At 43.0% G+C, this 9,190-nt stretch overlaps 1 protein-coding gene across 3 annotated transcripts in view; it reads right to left on the bottom strand.

Annotated features, from left to right (window-relative positions):
• LOC111874908 overlaps positions 1–9,190 on the bottom strand; it is a 153,791-nt gene that overhangs the window by 90,014 nt on the left and 54,587 nt on the right. The window lies entirely within an intron of this gene.

Raw genomic sequence — 9,190 nt, 5'->3', positions numbered from 1 at the left:
TGAACTTCAGGAAAATTATCATATTAAAGACAAATACAAGGAAGGAAATTTGATCGAATTTTATAAATTTCTGAACTCTGAGCAACTTCCAAATTTAAAGAAATTTGCTTGTAAATTTATCTCCGTTTTTGGGACGACATACACGTATCTGTGTGAACCTTTTTCCCAAATGAAGTACATCAAGTCGAAATACAGGGCAAATTTATCCGATGAACATTTAAAGTCGCTACTTGTGATTAGCGTTTCAAAATTTGAACCTCAATTTAATCAGATTTTAAGAATGCAAAAAGAGTTCCGTCATTCACATTAATTGTTTTATTATAATTTGTGATGAAAATTTGAGCATTTGCTGCTACTGTCTGTTGTCATTAATATACGATAACTCATTCTCACGTACTTTGTATTTAGCTTATGAAAGTCTGTGCTGTCAATAAAACTCGTATACATAGAGTTATTAATTTCTCATTTTATCCGGCCCGTTGAAAGTGCTGAATTACCTAACGTGGCTCGCGGTTCGAAAAGTTTGGAGACCCCTGTTCTAGACAATCGGCTCACAGATGGCGGTAAGGTTGTCAGCCCTACGCGCCGGCCGCCCTTTACGCCCAAGAACATTCCTGCTACTCATTTCTGTTAGAGGCTGAGTCGACCCCAGGGCCATAGTGCAGCTGGAAGGATTAGAGCAACTGAAAAAATCCAATGACCTCATCTGGATTCGATCCCGCGACCTTCCGGCTTGTAGCAGAGTGCTTCAACCAACCACGCTACCGCGTCACCCGACTGTCTCATGTTCTGTGTTCAAATTACATTTCAGGATACTTAATGCCTTCAGTAGGCGTCTTCCTTGTATTCACCGAGATTTTGGCATGGCGATTTGCTGAAAACGGATTCTAGTGGCCGAATGGCGAGGGAGGATGATCTGCTTTCAGGTACATCGTAAACACAGTTCAATGAGTTAATCTGCACTAATCTGATGTTTATTCTTTCAGGTGCGGGACCGATCTGTCAGTCAGATGGCTGCAAGAGGCGCGCAACACTGGAATAGGTTGCTGCTAGCGCCGCCGCAGTGTGACATGACGTACTGAGCCGACTCCCTTGCTCAATATACTCGGAGGGTTCGGATTGGTGACTCGGTTTATCGACTACTTAAATGGGCGAAATATAGAGTTTATATCAGGCAGTAGTTAGTTAGCTAGAGAGGGTGGGTTTCGCCATGCACCGCGACCAGTTTGATCTATTGTGCTTCCCTCTATGAAATTCTACCAGTCTCTATACCCTACCGATAAATGGTGCGTACCATCAGTCCCGCCGAGCAAGCGAGTTCGGTCACTTGCTTAACGGTATCTATAATGCTTTCCCCATCTATCAGAGGCCTTAGAGACTACTGTTGGGCGGGAAACGTCCTGGAATTTGGCTCAGTGATCCCCTTTGGGGATGTGGGTTCTTTTACGTGCCGTAAAGTTACGACACGGGACACACAGCTTAAAGTCCCTCCCGGAGGACTTGTTCCCTGAATTTTTCCGCCCTTAAAAATTCGACGACCTCCGCCGGGTATTTGAACCCGCGTACCACGAGTCATGATGTGGGAGGCCGCTTTATCAGGCAGTAACTTGATACAGACTGGGTTCATGCGCCTACACATCAATGCACAACTAACCATGCAACCAGTTTTCATTCGTATGTTGGAAACTAGTATGAGGTATATCCATCAATCACAACTTTTATTTTCAATAATTAATGTTTATTGAAATGTTACTGCGCCACGTGTTCCGGTCGTTTTGACCATCATCAGGCGTTTTATACACAATAAAATGTGTCACTGTTCGTTACTGAACTGCTTGTGCAACGAATCCGCTGCTACTGGTCTCTGGTAAAAAGCTAAAGCTATCCCTGTAAAAGCCCGTGGAGGCTCCAACATTTTCTCTAGACAGTAGGCTCGTAGGTGACTGTGAGGTTGTCAGCCTTACTTGTCGGCCGCCCTTCACCCCCAGGAAGGATCCTGGTACTCATTTCTGCTAGAGGCTGAGTCGCCCCCAGGGACATAGTGCGGCTGGAAGGAATAGGTCAACTGAAAATCCAGTGACCCCATTGGGATCAGAAACCGAGACTTTCAGGCTTGTAGCATAGTGACTCAACCAACTATGCTACCGCGTGCTACTGGTCTCACAATGTAAAACACTGTAGGGTATAGAGCCGTTGCTATGCAACGAACGCGAGATAGTTGGACATACAAGGGCCGTTTCTGAGCAGCGGTTCGGCAAAAAAACGTTCCCGCAGCAACAGACAGGAACGCAACAATAGCAGAGCTGTGTTTTGTATGTAGTCCGTGCCGTGCCTGTTATAACCAAGGACAATATCAGGCAACAGTTCTATACGGGAGTGTGTGAAGGGAGGACTTGAATAGCCACTGTTGGAGCCGTTACCAGGAATCTCCTAGTAACAGACTGAGAACACTAGACTGTGTGCTCTACTGAACTGCAAAGTGTCCAAATAGCGATACTGTTATAGTTATATGTAGTTACGCCCTATAAGTGATTAATAAATACATTCACCGATCCAAAAACCCCGTCTATAGACACACATACAAAGTGACAATACAAAAAAATACATATAAATACAAATAAATATGGGTTACAGTGTCTAAATTTATTAAAACATCTATCAAAAAATAAAATTCCTAAAGCAATTATTATTTATTAGTTTGTTGTTAAAGTTGTTTTGTTTACTGTATATGCGGGAGGGGGTTGTTTTATGGATAGAATTGGGTAGGGGGGACCGGAAGGTATGTGGTAATTTTAACATTTTCTTTTTATTTGTATAATGACGTGGTGTATATTGGATGTACCGTGTTATCACTTGTGTGTTTCTACTGAATAAGCTGGGATATTTCGCAGGTACGGCTGTTTTCACGTTACCGATGAGAGTGTGCTAATGTTGTTTAGACGTTTTAATTTTGATTTCCTGTGCCCGGTTCCGTGGTTATGTGCTTGTTTTTATCGTTATTGCCGTAATGTTTTGTATTGTTTTTAGTGCTGTTTACTGGTTTTCTTGTTGGAGTGTGATTTGCCGCTGCTTCTCTTATTTTGTTTAGAATGAATGAACAACCGGAACATCTAGCGTAGTAACTTTTCAATGAACATCAAATACTGAAAATAGAAAGTTGTGACTGACAGATGTACCACATACTGCTATATATTGCCTGCCTCGTCACATAAATGGAATAATTTTAAAGAGAGCAGATGCAGTAAGATGTTTCTAAAATTTCGTATTTTTACATAACCGTTACAATAAAAGCCAATGTGGTGTACGAAATAAGTCGGGGAGGTGCGCGACGTGGCCTTACAGCCGAATTGCACGAGTCTCACGGAACGCGGTGGGAAGGTCGCAACTGAGATCCCCCAGATACAGCGCTTCTTGAGAAGTTATCCTATGGGATGCAAGCTTGGCCGATTTCAGTCTGGAACACTGAGTTCGGAATTCCTAAAAACCTGTACGACACCCTAAGGAGAGCTTGTGCAAGACTCAGGTTTATGTGGGAGTGCAGAAACAAAGTTTAGAGGCAGAGGAGGAGAGGCTGTGGGCTGCGTCCATATGAGCGCCGCGCTCTTGTGAACACGGACATGAACTTTACGTTTCAATAAACTAGTAAGAATTTCCTGAAATGCTGAGACACTACAATTTTGTAAAGTACTCAGCTCTGCGGAAATAAATAAGAGTAAAGCTGTCCATGTGACAGGCAGTGGAGGCCCATAGGGGTGTGAGACGTCGAGGCTCTCACATTTTCTAGACAGTCTGCTCTGAGATGGCGGTGAAGTTGTCAGCCTTATGAGCCGGCCGCACATTGCTCCCCAGGACGATTCCTGGTACCCATTTCTGTTATAGGCTGAGTCGACCCCAGGGCCATAGTGCTCCACAATCAGAGATTGAGGAGCGTCGGTTCTCTTTGCGTTAGAAATTTAGTGTATTGTACTCTACACTTCAGTCAGTCGCCCTTCTAGCGTTGGTAGAGCGACGACGATTGAGATATGACAGCAAGCGTTGGCTTGTGGGTGAGTCTGGCGGAGTCACCCTACTTTCGGGTCAAATATCCAAGAATAATGACTTCAATCCAGAGACAAACTGTTCATAAGCCATTCACTTGAGCATGTGATGATTTGCAAGTTTGAATTAAATGCCGTCATTTAATTCGGACCGCAGGAATAAATCTGGTAATGTTAATTCTCGTACCTGAAATTAACAATAAAACTGTTTTATAAGAATCTTATTTCAGCACCCTTCAAGTCTCTTGAAAAATTTGGAATTATTTGGCAGATAATGTTGTATTTTAGCGTCCTGTTGCACTGATTCGCGTCCATGATGTGTATGTATTGACCGTCTTCTAGTGCACACAATCTCACTTGCCACTTCACTACATGTTTCGGCATCACTGTGCCATCCTCAGGTGTATTATTTAAAGTTATTTTAACAGTTAAACTATTGCACTGCTCGCCATCTTACAACGCATTACAACTCACGCAGCCACAAGAGAAGGACACATCACAAGACGCAGTATACACAAAATATAGGAAGAACGACTCCCATAGAGGAAGAATGATATAATACGCGAGTTTGAAATACGACGTACAAGATGATAAATCTTAACAAATTTTAATATACAAATTCTATTACAGTACATGACGAATATACATTTTAAATCATTTTATAAACGACACATGATGGCGAGCAGTGCAATAGTTTAATGTAGGTGACACACCTGAGGATGGCACAGTGATGCCGAAACATGTAGTGAAGTGACATGTGAGATTGTGTGCACTATTTATCAGATGTTTTTCTTAGATTAAAAGCATTAACCAAAACTGGTTTGCCGCCTCCACATGTGTCTCTTTAGACGTGGTGCCCATTTTGTTTCCCTCTGGTAAGTTCTAAGGTCACGGAAGGATGTTCCATGGAGGGTAGCGTGACGACAGGCGGACCTCCCCCTCCTATCACTCCTGCTTATGGCAACCAACATAAAGCGCTTTTCGCTGCTCAGCAGCTCGACAGAAATGTGGAGGGGGCTGATGCATGGCACTGCGTTCCTTGGCCTCAGAATAGTAAGGAACACTTTCCATGAACGCCTACCAGACGCGGCGCTCCTTCGTGGAGCGTCTCGCCGTCTGACTTGGCAGTCCCACAAATCGATCTTAGTAGTGACAGGTCCATTACTCTGAGAACGGATGTGAAGTGAAGTAAACAGCGCTACCAAGTGAGGGGCGGACCGCACATCGACGGCGCTGTTGGTCTTCTGGCTAAAGCACAGTTCTCTCGTGGATCATAGAAGAAAATTAAAGAGAAGTTTTGAGAAGAACTAATCGCCTCCTTTCAATACAAGGACCGCATAGGAAGAGAAGGGTCCAAATATTCTTCCAGTGTTCCGCGTGTATTCGTCACCACTTCAACGCGTTTACGGAGCCGTTGCCTAGCAATGATATGTAGATACACATACAGATACACAGAAGCCAGGTGAACTCATAAGCCTGTTGTCTGTTGAATTAACCCACGAAAGTGTCGTAGGATCGGAGGTGTAGCTCCATGCATGCTTAACCTTGATACTAGATACAGATGAGGGTTCAGGTTCGTTCCCTGGCCGCTATACTCCCGGCGAAACGGTTCTCGGCAAGAGACTCGTTGGTCCCCAGATCCATATGGAAGATGTACAAAATAAAAACATCTTTGTCCACATCGAGAATCGAAACTAGATTCCCAGGTTTTCAGATCGCAGCCTGATCACTATAATCACTGAGATATTCCGGTTCAAGGTACATAAGAAGTCAACGGAATTTCCCAAACAGCTTTCGAGATAGAGTTATTTCACTGTACAGTCAAAACTGTTGACAAGAAAGAGACATTACCTGCTGTTTCTAATACTGGTATTTATTTTTCAAGTGACAAAGTTGGTACAGTTTACGTAGTGTAACGCATTTTCGAAAATTCCACCGTCAGTATCAATGCACTTTGCAACACGTATGAGGACTTGGCGTGTTGCTCATCTGTACAATGTACAGTGTACTGCACAGTGAAACAGCTCTCCTAGAGGAAGTGAGTTGAGTGNTCTCGGTGCAACTCGTGTGAGGACATGGCGTGTTGCCCGTCTGTACAGCGTATAGTGTCGTGTACAGTGAAACAGCTCTCCTAGAGGAAATGAGTTGAATGAAACCTTGTAATGCCATGATTTATAGTCCATATAATGAGGAACAAATTGATTTCTTATTGGATTCTCTAGCTTCAATAGTTATCGAGATATGGGAGAAAACGCAAACCTCCATTTCAGGCGAAAACGCGTTTTTTCGCATTACAGAAACTTCGCTATTAGTTGAATATCAAAGTTGTAATTTTAACTTCACGTTACTCTGGAATAGAGCATTATTTGCTATGAGCTTAAAATTTTTCGGAGCTTCCCCACCGGAGATATGAGACGTTAAAAATGGCCGATTTGGGGCCCAGAGCAACGTTTGGAAGCTCCTGGAAAATTTTGGAAAATAGGTACTGTGTTCAAAACTATGTGATTATATTCTTCATGTAGGAGAAAACAAAGGGTAGAAACCAGAGATCTGATACTTTCCCCCTCCCATTGGTTTCTGAAGGTCAAAAATAGCGTGTTTCCCAAAATCGATAAGTAAGTTTCAAGCTTAATTACACCTAGAAGAAGTGAGTTGAGTAAAACCTTGTAATGATATGATTTGTTGCCCATATCATGAGGAACAAATTGGTTTTTCATTGGAGTCTCTAGCTTCAATAGTTATCGAGGTACAGAAGATAACGCAAACCTCCATTTGAGCCGAAAACGCGTTTTTTTGCATTATAAAAACGGCTGTACCGGGAGAACTGAGCGGATCACAATTTTTTAAACATTTTTTGAGGTGTGAAAATATGTAGAAATAAGTGTACAAATTTTTATTTTTTTTTAAATGGTGAGCGACCTTTCTGGATGATTTCGAATGGAATGACCCGCAATCGTCATTACATTAAGCGGCAAGGGTGTCTGTCTGTCTGTCTGTCCGTATATCCATCCATTTATCTACCTACCTACGGCTCTACAGTTCTTTGTTGGACTTCGGGCATTTTTTCACTTTCGTAATCCTGTGCACAGTCGGTAGGACTCCTTGGACGGGAGATCAGCCAGTCGCAAGGCTGCTACCTACACACAGAGCAACACAAACACAAAATAAACGCACAGAGATGCCTCGAGTTGGATTAGAACTCACGACCTTAGTGTTCGAGTGAGCGAACACTGTTCATGCCTTAGAGCGCTGCCACTGTGATCAGCAGGAGTGCGTGTACTAAAGCCAAACTGCGCAAGTCGAATGTAGGTGGGAAGCGCATTTTGTTGCGGAGTGTACTCTCCCCACACGTATGAATTTTATATACATCACATTTGCGTGGTAACCCCCATACTATGTATATTCATAATGGATTACGTTTGGCACATATTGAAAGTGCGAGTTCTTTTGTTAACACATGTTGTCGCAACGGACGCACTAATGGATGGATTGACGTCTATTGACGGTTCTTGAAGCCGCAAGCGTAAATTATTCAGAGTATGCAAACATGCCATGCGTGTACCTTTAATGAGAGATAAACCATATTCGGTCTCTGGTCGGCGCGGCTAGTCTCGTACTGCGTATCCTATAACAAGCAGGCGGACGTTCAGTGCCAACCTCCTGCCTGAGGACCGCTTTCCTTTATTATCTCGGTCCTGAGCTCGGTTCTTTGTGCATTCACATTCATTTCTGTTAGAACTGAGACGTTCATTGCAGCGAGTATGAAGAATGACGCCGTATAGTCTGATAGAAAAGGAGAAACAGTGGCGAACATTTACCAAATTACACGGCGTCACATCCGCAGACGATAATAATCTTCGTGTTAATTTCTACAGTCTGTCTGTCTTATACATTCATCCTGTTAGTCAGTGATGCCATATCGGGAGGCTGGAGCACTCGACGCAGTGTTGCCACTTCTCATATAATTAAAGATCAAGATGGTGGGTAGAGACAATATAAATATCATCTTTAACGTCCTTAAAACTATTAACAATAATAAACAACTAGCTCGATGGAGCCGAGTCCTTCTTGTTAGCCAGTCAAACAATTCCCAGCCCGCCACTGGCCTTCGCTACATTTTAATATCGTTCTTCCGTCTACATCTAAATTTTTCTAGTGGTTTCTTTCCTTCGGGTTTTCCGACTAAAATTCTGTATGCAGCCACTTCAATGTGTGCTATATGAACTGTCCATCTCATCCTCATCCGCCTTTGGCTTTAGCATTCTACTAATGCTTGTGAGATGTACAAGTTATGAAGATCTCCGTCCTGCAACTTCCTCCAGCCACTTTTTATTTCATCCCTCTTAGGTCCAAATATATTCCCCAGCTTAACTGTGATAATACAGAACTTACATCGCTTAGTGAAAATGTATTAACGCTAATTCTTCTCAGTTTGCTATGTATACATCAGTCGTTGCCTGGTAACGGATCCTAATAACGGCCTCTTTTTTTGCATGTAGTTATTTGTCCCAAGCCCATGGGTTAGGTGCCACAGTCATGGTAAGACAGATGGATTTGAAGTAACCTCAAAATACAGAATTTAATTAATTTTTTGCCAATTCTTAATTGCTTGTTAGTTTTCCGCTATTGATTTTATGTTCTCTTTCAAATATGGGGCATTTTATACCTGAAAACGGAAATGGCCAGTGTTTAGAACACTTTGCTTAATTTTTCTTTTCTTCGCTCCAGCCCATTTATTATTCTCATGTGAGAATTGCGGCATCTCTCTCCCACCTTCGTTACGACACCTGCCCCACGCTAATGGGACTCATATTACAGAACATGCGCTCAACACGGCGAATTAAACAGGAATCATGATCAATGCACGAAGAAGGCCGTCTTATGGGATGTGGCGCCGTGTAGATATTGTGTTAACCGACGTTTCGGAGGAATGTATCGCCTCCATCTTCAGGGTAGAAGAAAAAGGAAAATCCGCAAGAGAGGAACCAGCGTGAGCAGTTGTTGACAGAGCACGTTTCATTACTCCAGTAGCTCTTGAACAATAACTGTTCCAACGTATGTCTTGCTTTGTACTAATTACTGTCCCATTACTCTTTCAGTGTACACCACTGCGTTTGGCACTGCCAGCACCGAGGTCACTTCCCGTCTCACTG

This window comes from Cryptotermes secundus, unplaced genomic scaffold (assembly GCF_002891405.2).
Source record: "Cryptotermes secundus unplaced genomic scaffold, Csec_1.0 scaffold516, whole genome shotgun sequence".
Lineage (NCBI taxonomy): Eukaryota > Metazoa > Arthropoda > Insecta > Blattodea > Kalotermitidae > Cryptotermes > Cryptotermes secundus.
This window is presented reverse-complemented; position numbering and strand designations above follow the sequence as displayed.